Source organism: Procambarus clarkii, chromosome 44 (assembly GCF_040958095.1).
Source record: "Procambarus clarkii isolate CNS0578487 chromosome 44, FALCON_Pclarkii_2.0, whole genome shotgun sequence".
NCBI classification, from domain to species: domain Eukaryota; kingdom Metazoa; phylum Arthropoda; class Malacostraca; order Decapoda; family Cambaridae; genus Procambarus; species Procambarus clarkii.
In genome coordinates, this window is record NC_091193.1 from 27,544,971 (window position 1) to 27,564,970 (window position 20,000).

The 20,000-nt window shown below is 55.3% G+C and overlaps 1 protein-coding gene across 2 annotated transcripts in view; it reads left to right on the forward strand.

Annotated features, from left to right (window-relative positions):
• LOC123745431 (uncharacterized) overlaps positions 1 to 20,000 on the forward strand; it is a 299,139-nt gene that overhangs the window by 7,528 nt on the left and 271,611 nt on the right. The gene's annotated exons all lie outside the window — the stretch shown is intronic.

The following is a 20,000-nucleotide window of genomic DNA, read 5'->3' on the forward strand; positions in this document are numbered from 1 at the left end:
TCGGGAAGACCATTGTCAGATTAATGGATTTAAAAGCCCCAGGTGTTGATAGAAGTCAATCTACAGGTGTAAAGAAACTGCCAGATGTCTGCCACTGAAAGTTCCTCTCAGCAAATCTCTGGACCAAGAGATTCCCCGAGTTTGGAAATATCCGAACGTCACTCCTATGTAAAAAAAAAAAAAAAAAAAGTGGGGGGGGGGGGGGGAGGCACTCTTATTAAATAAAAAAAAATATTTACAAATAGCTGTGCTCCTACTTTGAACAATTAAACATAAAGCTCCAGCCAGTTTGGCTTCCGTTCCTAAAAAAAAAAAAAAAAAAAAAAAAAAGAGTATCAATGATGCCATTATTGTTCTGACATATAATCTACACAGCCATTGACACACATGTTCCCAATTGGCCTCATCATTGACCTGAGAAAGGCCTTTGTTACTGTAAACCATAACTACCTCTTCCTTCAGCCCGTCCTCATAAACAAAGGCCAAAGTCCATTCCATCCACCCACCAAACCCCCAGTTTATGAAGAACGGTTTACACGCGACTCACAACTGCTGACGTTCGAACACTTCCGGAACAAGTGCTTGACTGACGACTTGTTGGAACCACAACGCTGTAAGTGCTTCACCCACGTGCTACCTATATCAATAATCGCCAACAGAACCTGAACACCTAACCTAACCTAACCTAACCTAACCTAACCAATGCTTAAATATGCACAATATGCTAATATATAACAGTATTAATTTATTTTTGAGACAATTCCTTTTTTTTAATGAACAGCATGTTAAAACTGATGAATGCGTCTTTGGGGTCGACCGCTGGATGGAATGGACTTGGTCTGAGGACGGGTTGCTTCTTTAAACTTACTCATGGATGTCAGAAAACACAATAAACATAGAAGATACCTGCTACATTTTATTTGGAAGTAAATCAAACCAAATTCAACTCGAGATAGACAATGTAAACATTAGTATTACAAATTATGGAAAGTTCCTTGCACCCTTCCTAGGGAGCCGGTCGGCCGAGCGGACAACACGCTGGACTTGTGATCCTGTGGTCCCGGGTTTGATCCCGGGCGCCGGCGAGAAACAATGGGCAGAGTTTCTTTCACCCTATGCCCCTGTTACCTAGCAGTAAAATAGGTACCTGGGTGTTAGTCGGCTGTCACGGGCTGCTTCCTGGGGGTGGAGGCCTGGTCGAGGACCGGGCCGCGGGGACACTAAAGCCCCGAAATCATCTCAAGATAACCTCAAGATAACCCTGTCCTCTTATTAATTACGTCTGAATGTGGCCGTTTGCCCGTATGGTCGAAAATAGACGTAATTTTAAAATGGAAAAAAATAATTCAAAATAAATTTAGGATTTTTGTTTTCCCAAAACAGGAAGCTAAGGGTCCTCTGGTTGGTGTAAGAGGGCAGGAAGTTCTCTTAAGGTTTCAAAACGTCAAGAAAACCGTCAGTTGAAAGTTTCCTTTCCTAACCTAACCGAGTAAGCCGGAGGACTCAGAAAACGGGACAGTACGTCACTTTCGTGAACCGATTTCATTTCAAATTACGTCCAGTTTTGGCCATAACGCGCATATGGGCGGAAAGTGACGGTATTTTAAGATGACGGGTTAATATATACAAGAGACTGAGCTTGGTACCAACACACACACACACACAGTTAGTGTTAGTATCCTCACTAAAATCAGATATTAGGTTCCCCACTCTATCCTTTCAGTATATTACGCGCTAATCCATCCCTATCCAACATAAGGTCTGTGCATGGGGTTCAACCACTGTACACTCTCTCAAGCCCATCATCACCCAGCAGAGCTCAGCTATCACAACTATAAGGCACTATCTTCAGACCCCACACAGCCCCTCTGTGTAACTCCCTTAACATGCTAAACATACACTCACTCCACACATTCTCGTGTGGTATCTACATGTACCAAACCTTGTTGCTAAATGTTTAACTTGATCTGAAACTTTTCCTTGATAGGTGTAATAGAACCCATGACCAACACACCATTTATAAATATCTCTGATATCAGGGGGCCTGACAGCTGAGTGGACAGCGTTTCGGATTCGTAGTCCTGAGGTTCCGGGTTCGATTCCCGGTGGGGGCGGAAAACAAATGGGCAGTTTCTTTCACCCTGATGCAGTTCTTCACCTAGCAGTAAATAAATACCTGGGAGTTAGACAGCTGCTACGGGCTGCTTCCTGGGGGGGTGTAACAAAAAGGAGGCCTGGTCGAGGACCGGGCCGCGGGGACGCTAAGCCCCGAAATCATCTGGAGAAGATCACTAGAGTCGGACTAAACCTGTACCAACACTCCATGTATGTTGGACCTTGGGACCTTGGGACCTTGGGTTAAAGGACCTTGTGTATGGAACACTCACCCCGGCACTCGGGGGACAGTGACCGACAGTGTGGGACGACAGCGCTCGGGGGTACTAGTCCTAAAGGTTCGGGTTCGATTCCCGGCCGATGCCCCCCAAAAAGGTTTTTTTTTTTTGCCTGATGCATCTGTTCATGAAGCAGTTAAATAGGTACCTGGGAGTTAGACAGCTGCTACGGGCTGTTTCGGTGTGCGCGTTCGGTATCCAGTGTCTGGCCTCCTATTTCCTCCCCCAAGTTTCATTACCTTACATTTACTTGGGTTGAACTTCAGTAGCCATTTGTTGGACCATTCCTTCAGTCTGTCCAGGTCATCTTGTAGCCTCCTCCAATCATCCTCATAATTTTTGCATCATCAGCAAACAATGAGAGGAACGAGTCTATTCCCTCTGGGGGATCATTTACATGTATCAAACAGGTCCAAGGACTCTGTTTCTTTACTATTTGTATTTACTGTTTATCTGCAGAATTGTGCTGTTTAGCTCTTGGACCCCACCTTTAGCCAATCTATTTTCCTGTCTACCACATACATTTCTCTCACACACACACGCATCCACACCCTCAGGAAGCAGCCCGTAGCAGCTGTCTAACTCCCAGGTACCAATTTACTGCTAGGTGAACAGCTGCATCAGAGTGAAAGAAACTTTGCATTTGTTGCCGCCATCGCCGAGGATCGATCCTATCCCGGGGGGATCCGGTCCCTATGATTAAGAGTCCAGAGCGCTGCCCACTCAGCCACCAGGCCCCACCCACCAGGTGTTGTGTGAGAGTGTACTCAACTAGTTGTACTCGCCTAGTTGTGCGGGGGTTGAGCTCTGGCTTTTTGGTCCCGCCTCTCAACCGTCAATCAACAGGTGTACAGATTCCTGAGCCTACTGGGCTCTATCATATCTACACTTGAAACTGTGTATGGAGTCAGCCTCCACCACATCACTGCCTAAGGCATTCTATTTCTTAAATACGCTGACACTGAAAAAGTTACACACAGAAATCACAATAGCGAACATCAATGAACAAATCCACAAGGGCCGTGACGAGGATTCGAACCTGCGTCCGAGATGATCCCAGACACTGCCTTAATCGACTGAGCTACGACATGGTTGAAACAGAAGTTCGACTGAACTTACTGGATCCTGCAGTCTCTCAGACACAAACCAGGGTTTTACACAACTCCCCCCTGCACTCGAGCTATGTCAATAAGCCGTTCTACCTCTTTGCCCTTACTTCATTACACACACAAATCACAATAGTGATGCATCAATGAACACATTCACAAGGGCCGTGACAAGGATTTTACCATGTCGTAGCTCAGTCGATTAAGGCAGCGTCTGGGATCATCTCGGATGTAGGTTCGAATCCTCATCACGACCCTTGTGGATTTATGAAAAAGTTCTTTCTAACGTCCCTGTGGCTCATTTCAGTACTCGGTTTCCACCTGTGTCCCCTTGTTCGCGTACCACCAGTGTTAAACAGTTTATCCTGGTCTACCCTGTCAATTCCCCTGAGGATTTTGTAGGTAGTGATCATGTCTCCCCTTACTCTTCTGTCTTCCAGTGTCGTGAAGTGCATTTCTCGCAGCCTTTCTTCCTAACTCATGCCTCTTAGTTCTGGGACTAGTCTAGTGGCATACCACTGAAACTTTTCCAGCTTCGTCTTGTGCTTGACAAGGTACGGGCTCCATGCTGGGGCTGCATACTCCAGGATTGGTCTTACATATGTGGTATACAAGATTCTGAATGATTCCTTACACAGGTTTCTGAAGGCTGTTCTGATGTTAGCCAGCCTCGCATATGCCGCAGACGTTATTCTTTTTATGTGGGCTTCAGGAGACAGGTTTAGTGTGATATCAACTCCTAGATCTTTCTCTCTGTCCGTTTCATTAAGTACTTCATCTCCTATTCTGTATCCTGTGTCTGGCCTCCTGTTTCCACTGCCTAGTTTCATTACTTTGCATTTTCTCGGGTTGAACTTTAACAGCCATTTGTTGGACCATTCATTCAGTCTAGGTCATCTTGTTGGCTCCTACTATTATCCTCTGTTTCAATCCTCATAATTTTTACATCATCAGCAAACTTTGAAAGAAACGTGTCTATTCCCTCTGGAAGATCATTTACATATATCAAAAACATTATAGGTCCAAGGACTGACCCCTGCGGGACTCCACTGGTGACGTCTCGCCAATCAGAGACCTCACCCCTCACAGTGACTCGGTCTTCTGTTGCTTAGGTACTCCTGTATCCAATGGAGTACCTACTCTTTCACTCCAGCCTGCATCTCCAGCTTTTTCACTAGCCTCTTGTGTGGTACTGTGTTAAAGGTTTTCTGGCAATCCAAAAATATGCAGTCTGCCCACCCTTCTCTTGCCTGATTTTTGTTGCCTGGTCGTAGAATTCAATTAATCCTGTGAGGCATGACTTTCCATCCCTCGACCCATGTTGTTGTTAAAGTTCTTTCGCTCCAGGTGTTCCACTAGCTTTCTTCGCACAATCTTCTCCATCAGCTTGCATGGTATGCAGGTTAGGGACACTGGCCTGTAGTTCAGTGCTTCCTGTCTATCCCCTTGTATATCGGGACTACATTAGCCACTTTCCAAATTCTTGGCAGTTCTCCTGTTGCCAGTGATGTGTGTGTGTGTGTGTGTGTGTGTGTGTGTGTGTGTGTGTGTGTGTGTGTGTGTGTGTGTGTGTGTGTGTGTATGTGTGTGTATGTGTGTGTGTTTGTTTTAGTGTTGGAGAAATATATGTAGTAGACATAATAGAGGAAAATAGATTAGTTAGAAAGGCGGGGTCCAAGAGCTAAGAGCTCGATTCTGCAGACACACACAGTAAATACAGTACAAGTATGGTTGGTGTGGCACACGGAGGCTCCTGCACCCTTCACACCTCACCCCGGACATGTGCTAGGTGTTGGTGCCTCTAGGTGCCCTACTGAAGGTACTTGTGTAGCCTCCACTCTCCGTGTATGGTCTCTATGTAGCCTCCACTCTCCGTGTATGGTCTCTATGTAGCCTCCACTCTCCATGTATGGTCTCTATGTAGCCTCCACTCTCCATGTATGGTCTCTATGTAGCCTCCACTCTCCATGTATGGTGTGTCTGTAGCCTCCACTCTCCATGTATGGTGTGTCTGTAGCCTCCACTCTCCATGTATGGTGTGTCTGTAGCCTCCACTCTCCATGTATGGTGTGTCTGTAGCCTCCACTCACCATGTATGGTCTCTATGTAGCCTCCACTCTCCATGTATGGTCTCTATGTAGCCTCCACTCTCCATGTATGGTCTCTATGTAGCCTCCACTCTCCATGTATGGTCTCTATGTAGCCTCCACTCTCCATGTATGGTCTCTATGTAGCCTCCACTCTCCATGTATGGTCTCTATGTAGCCTCCACTCTCCATGTATGGTCTCTATGTAGCCTCCACTCTCCATGTATGGTCTCTATGTAGCCTCCACTCTCCATGTATGGTCTCTATGTAGCCTCCACTCTTCATGTATGGTCTCTATGTAGCCTCCACTCTCCATGTATGGTCTCTATGTAGCCTCCACTCTCCATGTATGGTCTCTATGTAGCCTCCACTCACCATGTATGGTCTCTATGTAGCCTCCACTCACCATGTATGGTCTCTATGTAGCCTCCACTCTTCATGTATGGTCTCTATGTAGCCTCCGTAAGTAAGTATTTATAACATAGGAGACGTTCCTCGCCACAGACCCACTGTACCCTGCTGATGGAACTTGTATCCACGTGGTGAATGTTATCACTTGGAGAACAAACTAAGAACAAAGACAATTTTAATACAAATAAGTTTTATGAACCACGTGGTCATCGTTGGGGGGGGGGGGGTTAATGGCGGCGCCGGGGTGACGTGATTGGTCAGTGTGATGGCGGAGGCCCCGCCCACGGCCGTGGCTGCCAGACGCACGAGCAGGACAGGATGGCAAGCGGCGACATGGCCGGTATGAATGGCATACCTGGCCACCCTGCCAACACCCGCCGCTGCCAACCAACACCCGCCGCCCTCACTGCCTTCCACCCATCCTCGCCGCCTTGAATGATGATCTAAACCCCATTTCTTAGTTAACCGGTAATGTCTTGAGGGTCAGGTAGAGGGTACTGGGCTCCATGTGCTTGCTGGCAGCCTCCACCCTCCTGCGCCTTCACCCTCAGTAATGAATGTTTTTCTCCCCTCGTGCTGCTGCCCTCCTAGTTGTGCTTGCGGGGGTTGAGCTCTGGCTCTTTGGTCCCGCCTCTCAACTGTCAATCAACTGGTGCACAGATTCCTGAGCCTACTGGGCTCTATCATATCTACACTTGAAGCTGTGTATGGAGTCAGCCTCCACCACATCACTGCCTAATGCATTCCATTTGTTAACTACTGACACTGAAAAAAAATATTTCTAATGTCTGTGGCTCATTTGGGTACTAAGTTTCCACCTGTGTCCCCTTGTTCGTGTTTCGTCCTGTCAATTCACCTGAGAATTTTGTAGGTGGTGATCATGTCTCCCCTTACTTTTCTGTCTCCCAAGGACGTGAGACTTGGCTCTTTTGGCCTTTCCTCTTAGCTCATACCTCTCAGTTCTGGGACGAGAATGGTGGCATACCTCTGAATCTTTCTTAACTTTGTCTTGTGTTTAACTAGGTATGGACTCCAGGCTGGAGTTGCATATTCCAGGATTGGTCTGACATAAGTGGTATACAGGGTCCTGAACAATTCCTTGCACAAGTTTCTATAGGCAGCTCTATTTTGGCCAATCTAGCATATGCCGCTGATGATATCCTTTGATATCATCAACCTGGTCTCTGGGGATAGGTTCGGTATGATATCAACCCCCAGATATCTCTATCTATTTGACACTTCCAGGATTTCACCTCCCAGATGGTACCTTGTGTTCAGCCTTCTACACTCTTTACATAATTTCATTACTTTACACTTTCCCGAGTTGAACTTTAGTAGTCATTTCCTAGACCATTCCTGCAGTTTGTCCAGGTGTAACAAACTAGGCTGGTTGTAAGAATTATCCAGAGTGGTTTATCGACAAAAGAGAATGGGAAGCTGGACCCGCGTGGTGACCCGGGACCTGACCCCCAGGGAATTCGCGGTGAAAATAATCGACGCCTTGTTCATAGCTTCGTATAATGAATCATAGTAATAGTATAATGAACTATAGTATTCACTTATTTAGAGAAATTAGCCTTTATTCATTTTGTATAAAAATTTTATTGTATAATATTACTGGGTACAATATCAAGAGTATTCTAATTATTGAGTTAAGTCACCATCAGTGACGTCACGAATCAGATCTAAGTTGTAAGGCGCGAGTGACCGGCGGTCATAGGTCATCAGTGTTGACATGTCCACTATTTCTCAAGGGTCAAATAACCATTTTGGTGATCGGGAACAGCTCTGCCGTTAGATGCTTGTGTAATTTAATTTCAGTAAAATAATTCAACTAGTCTGGATCAATTCAGTACAAACAGAGGTTAATTGTTATAACTTAAACCTTGCTAGTAACTTGGTAAAACTTAGACTATGCGGAACAATACTCTGCTCTGGGCTCCTGGAGCATCAGAGAGAGATCAGTGTGGACTCGAGATCAACTGGGAGAGGTCAACCATCTTACCTCTCCCCCCAAGACCAGCCCCAACATCTGAGCTGGTCGCCCAAGATAGAGTTGCTTTATGAGCTCTTATAGGGATAGTCAATTCATTGCCGTTCAGGTCAAGTAGGGAGTGATAACTATTTAGATTTTGTTTGTTTTTCTTTTAATAAATTAATTAGTTAATATTTTTCATTTTTATTATTTCCATGTGTATGTTATATTTGTGAACTTGTCCTGGTCACGTGGTCCCCACGAGGCAGAGTTGGATTGGGCGCCGATTCTAACATCGAATCGGAAGTCATCATTCCCGTTTAATTAATTCCACACTTAAGATCTTTAAGGGTATCGGTTATAGTGGGGATCAAGCCCCAAGGTTGATTAATTAGCATGATCGATCCAGACCTCGATCATTGCTCAGTGTTACTGGTCTGGTGGTGGCGGCGGAGGCGACTCTAGGGTTTTGCTCGAAGCCTAGGTCACGTCAGACGGGTTGTAGAATCCTAAGTCGGTCAATCGTCTCAGGACCACGTGGCGTGGAGTCGGCTTTAGTAAAAGTTTTGGAGTCCCTTGTAGAGAATAATAAGTAAGAATACGGGTAGAGGGGAAGAAGGAGGAAAGATAATTCGAGAACACCCCCCCCCCCCGTGTTACACAGGTCATCCTGTAGTCTTTTTATTTTCGCCCGTCTCGATTCTTCTCATAATTTTTGCATCATCAGCAAACATTGAGAGGAACGAGTCTATACCCTCTGGAAGATCGTTTACATAGATTAGAAACAGGATGGGTCCAAGTACAGAGCCCTGTGGGACTCCACTGGTGACATCTCGCCATTCTGTTGTCTCCCTCCTCACCGTTACTCGCTGTTTCCTGTTGCTTAGATACTCCCTTATCCACTGGAGCACCTTCCCTTTTACTCCTGCCTGTTGCTCCAACTTTTGAAACAGCCTTTTATGAGGTACTGTGTCAAAGGCTTTCTGGCAGTCCAAGAAAATGCAGTCTGCCCACCCTTCTCTTTCTAGTCTAATTTGTGTTGCTTGGTCATAGCCTGAGAGGCCATGAGCATTAACTGAGCCTGTGAGGTCATAGCATTAAACCTGTGAGGCACGATTTACCATCCCTGAACCCATGCTGGTGGTGTTACGAAGAAATTAATTTCAGGTATTGTGACTAGCGAGTACGGTGTGTGCTGACTGCTATGCTGGCGCTGCTGAACACTGCGTGAAATAAAACTGCACACTGACACTTGCTGTGTTGTCAAATTCTCAGCTGACTGTGTGTGCTGAGCTGGTTAAAAAGTGCTTCCGCACTAAGTCAATTTTACTTCTGCATGCGGTGCATTTTTTTTAAATTTAAATGTTTATGTTCTATAAGGCAGCAGCTGCAATAATTTCTCAGCAATACCTTCTTTGGTTACTAGACGATGACTCTAAATATGGTGAGGACACACGTACTGAAGAGAAGTGCACGTCACTGACTTGCCTTACGTACTTAGTTGCAAAATATACCTTTCATACTGATGGCTGGAAGGTGGAAAGGTTTATAAACGTTTCATAGGGTTGAGTGAAGTCCTGAGCAAGATGTCCCTCTCTGCTTGACGGGTGAGGGAGTGGGTGATGTCTGGTTCCCTGACGTCACCCTATAGGAGGATGTCCCGTCCAAAAGGTGAAGATTGCTGGCACTGAAGCACGATGAACAAGTTGAACATTAATTAATGTTGGTGACACTACTCTAGATCAGATGATGAACAGATTGCCACCTTGTGAAGCTGTCGGTAATATACTGGTAACATCACAGTACACTTGTAAGATAACTCCCAACCTGGCTTATTTCACACGATCCATTTATCTGGGAGAGTATAATGAGTAAACTACCAGTGATGTAAGGTGGTGTGGACCAGACCCTCCAGGCGAGCCTTGTGGACCAGACCCTCCAGGCGAGCCTTGTGGACCAGACCCTCCAGGCGAGCGTTGTGGACCAGACCCTCCAGGCGAGCCTTGTGGACCAGACCCTCCAGGCGAGCCTTGTGGACCAGACCCTCCAGGCGAGCCTTGTGGACCAGACCCTCCAGGCGAGCCTTGTGGACCAGACCCTCCAGGCGAGCCTTGTGGACCAGACCCTCCAGGCGAGCCTTGTGGACCAGACCCTCCAGGCGAGCCTTGTGGACCAGACCCTCCAGGCGAGCCTTGTGGACCAGACCCTCCAGGCGAGCCTTGTGGACCAGACCCTCCAGGCGAGCCTTGTGGACCAGACCCTCCAGGCGAGCCTTGTGGACCAGACCCTCCAGGCGAGCCTTGTGGACCAGACCCTCCAGGCGAGCCTTGTGGACCAGACCCTCCAGGCGAGCCTTGTGGACCAGACCCTCCAGGCGAGCCTTGTGGACCAGACCCTCCAGGCGAGCCTTGTGGACCAGACCCTCCAGGCGAGCCTTGTGGACCAGACCCTCCAGGCGAGCCTTGTGGACCAGACCCTCCAGGCGAGCCTTGTGGACCAGACCCTCCAGGCGAGCCTTGTGGACCAGACCCTCCAGGCGAGCCTTGTGGACCAGACCCTCCAGGCGAGCCTTGTGGACCAGACCCTCCAGGCGAGCCTTGTGGACCAGACCCTCCAGGCGAGCCTTGTGGACCAGACCCTCCAGGCGAGCCTTGTGGACCAGACCCTCCAGGCGAGCCTTGTGGACCAGACCCTCCAGGCGAGCCTTGTGGACCAGACCCTCCAGGCGAGCCTTGTGGACCAGACCCTCCAGGCGAGCCTTGTGGACCAGACCCTCCAGGCGAGCCTTGTGGACCAGACCCTCCAGGCGAGCCTTGTGGACCAGACCCTCCAGGCGAGCCTTGTGGACCAGACCCTCCAGGCGAGCCTTGTGGACCAGACCCTCCAGGCGAGCCTTGTGGACCAGACCCTCCAGGCGAGCCTTGTGGACCAGACCCTCCAGGCGAGCCTTGTGGACCAGACCCTCCAGGCGAGCCTTGTGGACCAGACCCTCCAGGCGAGCCTTGTGGACCAGACCCTCCAGGCGAGCCTTGTGGACCAGACCCTCCAGGCGAGCCTTGTGGACCAGACCCTCCAGGCGAGCCTTGTGGACCAGACCCTCCAGGCGAGCCTTGTGGACCAGACCCTCCAGGCGAGCCTTGTGGACCTGACCCTCCAGGCGAGCCTTGTGGACCAGACCCTGCAGGCGAGCCTTGTGGACCAGACCCTCCAGGCGAGCCTTGTGGACCTGACCCTCCAGGCGAGCCTTGTGGACCAGACCCTCCAGGCGAGCCTTGTGGACCAGACCCTCCAGGCGAGCCTTGTGGACCAGACCCTCCAGGCGAGCCTTGTGGACCAGACCCTCCAGGCGAGCCTTGTGGACCAGACCCTCCAGGCGAGCCTTGTGGACCAGACCCTCCAGGCGAGCCTTGTGGACCAGACCCTCCAGGCGAGCCTTGTGGACCAGACCCTCCAGGCGAGCCTTGTGGACCAGACCCTCCAGGCGAGCCTTGTGGACCAGACCCTCCAGGCGAGCCTTGTGGACCAGACCCTCCAGGCGAGCCTTGTGGACCAGACCCTCCAGGCGAGCCTTGTGGACCAGACCCTCCAGGCGAGCCTTGTGGACCAGACCCTCCAGGCGAGCCTTGTGGACCAGACCCTCCAGGCGAGCCTTGTGGACCAGACCCTCCAGGCGAGCCTTGTGGACCAGACCCTCCAGGCGAGCCTTGTGGACCAGACCCTCCAGGCGAGCCTTGTGGACCAGACCCTCCAGGCGAGCCTTGTGGACCAGACCCTCCAGGCGAGCCTTGTGGACCAGACCCTCCAGGCGAGCCTTGTGGACCAGACCCTCCAGGCGAGCCTTGTGGACCAGACCCTCCAGGCGAGCCTTGTGGACCAGACCCTCCAGGCGAGCCTTGTGGACCAGACCCTCCAGGCGAGCCTTGTGGACCAGACCCTCCAGGCGAGCCTTGTGGACCAGACCCTCCAGGCGAGCCTTGTGGACCAGACCCTCCAGGCGAGCCTTGTGGACCAGACCCTCCAGGCGAGCCTTGTGGACCAGACCCTCCAGGCGAGCCTTGTGGACCAGACCCTCCAGGCGAGCCTTGTGGACCAGACGCTCCAGGCGAGCCTTGTGGACCAGACCCTCCAGGCGAGCCTTGTGGACCAGACCTCCAGGCGAGCCTTGTGGACCAGACCCTCCAGGCGAGCCTTGTGGACCAGACCCTCCAGGCGAGCCTTGTGGACCAGACCCTCCAGGCGAGCCTTGTGGACCAGACCCTCCAGGCGAGCCTTGTGGACCAGACCCTCCAGGCGAGCCTTGTGGACCAGACCCTCCAGGCGAGCCTTGTGGGCCAGACCCTCCAGGCGAGCCTTGTGGAGCCAGACCCTCCAGGCGAGCCTTGTGGGCCAGACCCTCCAGGCGAGCCTTGTGGGACCAGACCCTCCAGGCGAGCCTTGTGGGACCAGACCCTCCAGGCGAGCCTTGTGGGACCAGACCCTCCAGGCGAGCCTTGTGGACCAGACCCTCCAGGCGAGCCTTGTGGACCAGACCCTCCAGGCGAGCCTTGTGGACCAGACCCTCCAGGCGAGCCTTGTGGACCAGACGCTCCAGGCGAGCCTTGTGGACCAGACGCTCCAGGCGAGCCTTGTGGACCAGACGCTCCAGGCGAGCCTTGTGGACCAGACGCTCCAGGCGAGCCTTGTGGACCAGACGCTCCAGGCGAGCCTTGTGGACCAGACGCTCCAGGCGAGCCTTGTGGACCAGACGCTCCAGGCGAGCCTTGTGGACCAGACGCTCCAGGCGAGCCTTGTGGACCAGACGCTCCAGGCGAGCCTTGTGGACCAGACGCTCCAGGCGAGCCTTGTGGGACCAGACCCTCCAGGCGAGCCTTGTGGGACCAGACCCTCCAGGCGAGCCTTGTGGGCCAGACCCTCCAGGCGAGCCTTGTGGGCCAGACCCTCCAGGCGAGCCTTGTGGGCCAGACCCTCCAGGCGAGCCTTGTGGGCCAGACCCTCCAGGCGAGCCTTGTGGGCCAGACCCTCCAGGCGAGCCTTGTGGGCCAGACCCTCCAGGCGAGCCTTGTGGGCCAGACCCTCCAGGCGAGCCTTGTGGGCCAGACCCTCCAGGCGAGCCTTGTGGGCCAGACCCTCCAGGCGAGCCTTGTGGGCCAGACCCTCCAGGCGAGCCTTGTGGGCCAGACCCTCCAGGCGAGCCTTGTGGGCCAGACCCTCCAGGCGAGCCTTGTGGGCCAGACCCTCCAGGCGAGCCTTGTGGGCCAGACCCTCCAGGCGAGCCTTGTGGGCCAGACCCTCCAGGCGAGCCTTGTGGGACCAGACCCTCCAGGCGAGCCTTGTGGGCCAGACCCTCCAGGCGAGCCTTGTGGGCCAGACCCTCCAGGCGAGCCTTGTGGGCCAGACCCTCCAGGCGAGCCTTGTGGGCCAGACCCTCCAGGCGAGCCTTGTGGGCCAGACCCTCCAGGCGAGCCTTGTGGGCCAGACCCTCCAGGCGAGCCTTGTGGGCCAGACCCTCCAGGCGAGCCTTGTGGGCCAGACCCTCCAGGCGAGCCTTGTGGGCCAGACCCTCCAGGCGAGCCTTGTGGGCCAGACCCTCCAGGCGAGCCTTGTGGGCCAGACCCTCCAGGCGAGCCTTGTGGGCCAGACCCTCCAGGCGAGCCTTGTGGGCCAGACCCTCCAGGCGAGCCTTGTGGGCCAGACCCTCCAGGCGAGCCTTGTGGGCCAGACCCTCCAGGCGAGCCTTGTGGGCCAGACCCTCCAGGCGAGCCTTGTGGGCCAGACCCTCCAGGCGAGCCTTGTGGGCCAGACCCTCCAGGCGAGCCTTGTGGGCCAGACCCTCCAGGCGAGCCTTGTGGGCCAGACCCTCCAGGCGAGCCTTGTGGGCCAGACCCTCCAGGCGAGCCTTGTGGGCCAGACCCTCCAGGCGAGCCTTGTGGGCCAGACCCTCCAGGCGAGCCTTGTGGGCCAGACCCTCCAGGCGAGCCTTGTGGGCCAGACCCTCCAGGCGAGCCTTGTGGGCCAGACCCTCCAGGCGAGCCTTGTGGGCCAGACCCTCCAGGCGAGCCTTGTGGGCCAGACCCTCCAGGCGAGCCTTGTGGGCCAGACCCTCCAGGCGAGCCTTGTGGGCCAGACCCTCCAGGCGAGCCTTGTGGGCCAGACCCTCCAGGCGAGCCTTGTGGGCCAGACCCTCCAGGCGAGCCTTGTGGGCCAGACCCTCCAGGCGAGCCTTGTGGGCCAGACCCTCCAGGCGAGCCTTGTGGGCCAGACCCTCCAGGCGAGCCTTGTGGGCCAGACCCTCCAGGCGAGCCTTGTGGGCCAGACCCTCCAGGCGAGCCTTGTGGGCCAGACGCTCCAGGCGAGCCTTGTGGACCAGACGCTCCAGGCGAGCCTTGTGGGACCAGACGCTCCAGGCGAGCCTTGTGGGACCAGACCCTCCAGGCGAGCCTTGTGGACCAGACCCTCCAGGCGAGCCTTGTGGACCAGACCGCTCCAGGCGAGCCTTGTGGACCAGACCCTCCAGGCGAGCCTTGTGGACCAGACGCTCCAGGCGAGCCTTGTGGACCAGACGCTCCAGGCGAGCCTTGTGGACCAGACGCTCCAGGCGAGCCTTGTGGGCCAGACCCTCCAGGCGAGCCTTGTGGGCCAGACCCTCCAGGCGAGCCTTGTGGGCCAGACCCTCCAGGCGAGCCTTGTGGGCCAGACCGCTCCAGGCGAGCCTTGTGGGCCAGACCCTCCAGGCGAGCCTTGTGGCCAGACCCTCCAGGCGAGCCTTGTGGGCCAGACCCTCCAGGCGAGCCTTGTGGGCCAGACCCTCCAGGCGAGCCTTGTGGCCAGACCCTCCAGGCGAGCCTTGTGGGCCAGACCCTCCAGGCGAGCCTTGTGGGCCAGACCCTCCAGGCGAGCCTTGTGGGCCAGACCCTCCAGGCGAGCCTTGTGGGCCAGACCCTCCAGGCGAGCCTTGTGGGCCAGACCCTCCAGGCGAGCCTTGTGGGCCAGACCCTCCAGGCGAGCCTTGTGGGCCAGACCCTCCAGGCGAGCCTTGTGGGCCAGACCCTCCAGGCGAGCCTTGTGGGCCAGACCCTCCAGGCGAGCCTTGTGGGCCAGACCCTCCAGGCGAGCCTTGTGGGCCAGACCCTCCAGGCGAGCCTTGTGGGCCAGACCCTCCAGGCGAGCCTTGTGGGCCAGACCCTCCAGGCGAGCCTTGTGGGCCAGACCCTCCAGGCGAGCCTTGTGGGCCAGACCCTCCAGGCGAGCCTTGTGGGCCAGACCCTCCAGGCGAGCCTTGTGGGCCAGACCCTCCAGGCGAGCCTTGTGGGCCAGACCCTCCAGGCGAGCCTTGTGGGCCAGACCCTCCAGGCGAGCCTTGTGGGCCAGACCCTCCAGGCGAGCCTTGTGGGCCAGACCCTCCAGGCGAGCCTTGTGGGCCAGACCCTCCAGGCGAGCCTTGTGGGCCAGACCCTCCAGGCGAGCCTTGTGGGCCAGACCCTCCAGGCGAGCCTTGTGGGCCAGACCCTCCAGGCGAGCCTTGTGGGCCAGACCCTCCAGGCGAGCCTTGTGGGCCAGACCCTCCAGGCGAGCCTTGTGGGCCAGACCCTCCAGGCGAGCCTTGTGGGCCAGACCCTCCAGGCGAGCCTTGTGGCCAGACCCTCCAGGCGAGCCTTGTGGGCCAGACCCTCCAGGCGAGCCTTGTGGGCCAGACCCTCCAGGCGAGCCTTGTGGCCAGACCCTCCAGGCGAGCCTTGTGGGACCAGACCCTCCAGGCGAGCCTTGTGGCCAGACCCTCCAGGCGAGCCTTGTGGCCAGACCCTCCAGGCGAGCCTTGTGGCCAGACCCTCCAGGCGAGCCTTGTGGCCAGACCCTCCAGGCGAGCCTTGTGGCCAGACCCTCCAGGCGAGCCTTGTGGGCCAGACCCTCCAGGCGAGCCTTGTGGGCCAGACCTCCAGGCGAGCCTTGTGGGCCAGACCCTCCAGGCGAGCCTTGTGGGCCAGACCCTCCAGGCGAGCCTTGTGGGCCAGACCCTCCAGGCGAGCCTTGTGGGCCAGACCCTCCAGGCGAGCCTTGTGGGCCAGACCCTCCAGGCGAGCCTTGTGGGCCAGACCCTCCAGGCGAGCCTTGTGGGCCAGACCTCCAGGCGAGCCTTGTGGGCCAGACCCTCCAGGCGAGCCTTGTGGGCCAGACCCTCCAGGCGAGCCTTGTGGGCCAGACCCTCCAGGCGAGCCTTGTGGGCCAGACCCTCCAGGCGAGCCTTGTGGGCCAGACCTCCAGGCGAGCCTTGTGGGCCAGACCCTCCAGGCGAGCCTTGTGGGCCAGACCCTCCAGGCGAGCCTTGTGGGCCAGACCCTCCAGGCGAGCCTTGTGGGCCAGACCCTCCAGGCGAGCCTGTGGGCCAGACCCTCCAGGCGAGCCTTGTGGGCCAGACCCTCCAGGCGAGCCTGTGGGCCAGACCCTCCAGGCGAGCCTTGTGGGCCAGACCCTCCAGGCGAGCCTTGTGGGCCAGACCCTCCAGGCGAGCCTTGTGGGCCAGACCCTCCAGGCGAGCTTGTGGGCCAGACCCTCCAGGCGAGCCTTGTGGGCCAGACCCTCCAGGCGAGCCTTGTGGGCCAGACCCTCCAGGCGAGCCTTGTGGGCCAGACCCTCCAGGCGAGCCTTGTGGGCCAGACCCTCCAGCGAGCCTTGTGGGCCAGACCCTCCAGGCGAGCCTTGTGGCCAGACCCTCCAGGCGAGCCTTGTGGACCAGACCCTCCAGGGCGAGCCTTGTGGACCAGACCTCCAGGCGAGCCTTGTGGCCAGACCCTCCAGGCGAGCCTTGTGGACCAGACCCTCCAGGCGAGCCTTGTGGGCCAGACCCTCCAGGCGAGCCTTGTGGGCCAGACCCTCCAGGCGAGCCTTGTGGCCCAGACCCTCCAGGCGAGCCTTGTGGGCCAGACCCTCCAGGCGAGCCTTGTGGGCCAGACCCTCCAGGCGAGCCTTGTGGCCCAGACCCTCCAGGCGAGCCTTGTGGGCCAGACCCTCCAGGCGAGCCTTGTGGCCCCTCCGCCTGCGCCGGGGCCCGCCAGCTCTACCACCAACACACACACACACTTGATTTATAAGTGTACTACATTTATACTTAAGTATACACATAAAATGTGTACAGTACACATATTGGCTTCTAAATCTAATAAGCGGTGCGGACTTGCTACGTCAAGCGTTCTATATTGTTTTGGAAGCTTTCTCATATTGAATTGTTACATCAGTGTACTTCTCCTGTGCAGTGTTAGTAGCCTGGGCACAATTGTTACACCAGAGTACTTGTCCTGTGCAGTGTTAGTAGCCTGGACACAATTGTTACATCAGAGTACTTGTCCTGTGCAGTGTTAGTAGCCTGGACACAATTGTTACATCAGAGTACTTGTCCTGTGCAGTGTTAGAAGCCTGGACACAATTGTTACACCAGAGTACTTGTCCTGTGCAGTGTTAGTAGCCTGGACACAATTGTTACACCAGAGTACTTGTCCTGTGCAGTGTTAGTAGCCTGGACACAATTGTTACACCAGAGTACTTCTCCTGTGCAGTGTTAGTAGCCTGGACACAATTGTTACACCAGAGTACTTCTCCTGTGCAGTGTTAGAAGCCTGGACACAATTGTTACATCAGAGTACTTGTCCTGTGCAGTGTTAGAAGCCTGGACACAATTGTTACATCAGAGTACTTGTCCTGTGCAGTGTTAGAAGCCTGGACACAATTGTTACATCAGAGTACTTGTCCTGTGCAGTGTTAGTAGCCTGGACACAATTGTTACATCAGAGTACTTGTCCTGTGCAGTGTTAGAAGCCTGGACACAATTGTTACACCAGAGTACTTGTCCTGTGCAGTGATAGTAGCCTGGACACAATTGTTACACCAGAGTACTTGTCCTGTGCAGTGTTAGTAGCCTGGACACAATTGTTACACCAGAGTACTTCTCCTGTGCAGTGTTAGTAGCCTGGACACAATTGTTACACCAGAGTACTTTTCCTGTGCAGTGTTAGTAGCCTGGACACAATTGTTACACCAGAGTACTTCTCCTGTGCAGTGTTAGTAGCCTGGACACAATTGTTACACCAGAGTACTTCTCCTGTGCAGTGTTAGAAGCCTGGACACAATTGTTACATCAGAGTACTTGTCCTGTGCAGTGTTAGAAGCCTGGACACAATTGTTACATCAGAGTACTTGTCCTGTGCAGTGTTAGAAGCCTGGACACAATTGTTACATCAGAGTACTTGTCCTGTGCAGTGTTAGAAGCCTGGACACAATTGTTACATCAGAGTACTTGTCCTGTGCAGTGTTAGAAGCCTGGACACAATTGTTACATCAGAGTACTTGTCCTGTGCAGTGTTAGTAGCCTGGACACAATTGTTACACCAGAGTACTTCTCCTGTGCAGTGATAGTAGCCTGGACACAATTGTTACATCAGAGTACTTGTCCTGTGCAGTGTTAGAAGCCTGGACACAATTGTTACACCAGAGTACTTGTCCTGTGCAGTGTTAGTAGCCTGGACACAATTGTTACATCAGAGTACTTGTCCTGTGCAGTGTTAGAAGCCTGGACACAATTACTCCCGGCAGTGTTGTGACTGTCCCCAGAGTTTGATGGTCTTGCTCAGCCACTTGTGTGGTGGAGCCGCTGTCATTACTGTGAGCGATCAATCAATGCAAATATTTGTGTCGTCTGCACCAGGGGACATCACTCCCCTGGGGCCGTGCAACAAGCATGGTGGACAGGTGGGGTCCCTGACCCCTGGGGCCGTGCAACAAGCATGGTGGACAGGTGGGTCCCTGACCCCTGGGGCCGTGCAACAAGCATGGTGGACAGGTGGGTCCCTGACCCCTGGGGCCGTGCAACAAGCATGGTGGACAGGTGGGTCCCTGACCCCTGGGGGCGTGCAACAAGCATGGTGGACAGGTGGGTCCCGGACCCCTGGGGCCGTGCAACAAGCATGGTGGACAGGTGGGTCCCTGACCCCTGGGGCCGTGCAACAAGCATGGTGGACAGGTGGGTCCCGGACCCCTGGGGCCGTGCAACAAGCATGGTGGACAGGTGGGTCCCTGACCCCTGGGGGCGTGCAATAAGCATGGTGGACAGGTGGGTCCCTGACCCCTGGGGGCGTGCAACAAGCATGGTGGACAGGTGGGTCCCCGACCCCTGGGGCTGTGCAACAAGCATGGTGGACAGGTGGGTCCCTGACCCCTGGGGGCGTGCAACAAGCATGGTGGACAGGTGGGTCCCCGACCCCTGGGGGCGTGCAACAAGCATGGTGGACAGGTGGGTCCCCGACCCCTGGGGGCGTGCAACAAGCATGGTGGACAGGTGGGTCCCCGACCCCTGGGGCCGTGCAACAAGCATGGTGGACAGGTGGGTCCCCGACCCCTGGGGGCGTGCAACAAGCATGGTGGACAGGTGGGGGGGGGGTCCCGGGCCCCTGGGGGCGTGCAACAAGCATGGTGGACAGGTGGGTCCCGGACCCCTGGGGGCGTGCAACAAGCATGGTGGACAGGTGGGGGGGTCCCTGACCCCTGGGGGCGTGCAACAAGCATGGTGGACAGGTGGGTCCCCGACCCCTGGGGGCGTGCAACAAGCATGGTGGACAGGTGGGTCCCCGACCCCTGGGGGCGTGCAACAAGCATGGTGGACAGGTGGGTCCCCGACCCCTGGGGGCGTGCAACAAGCATGGTGGACAGGTGGGTCCCCGACCCCTGGGGCCGTGCAACAAGCATGGTGGACAGGTGGGTCCCTGACCCCTGGGGGCGTGCAACAAGCATGGTGGACAGGTGGGTCCCGGACCCCTGGGGGCGTGCAACAAGCATGGTGGACAGGTGGGTCCCTGACCCCTGGGGGCGTGCAACAAGCATGGTGGACAGGTGGGTCCCTGACCCCTGGGGGCGTGCAACAAGCATGGTGGACAGGTGGGTCCCCGACCCCTGGGGCCGTGCAACAAGCATGGTGGACAGGTGGGTCCCTGACCCCTGGGGCGTGCAACAAGCATGGTGGACAGGTGGGTCCGTGACCCCTGGG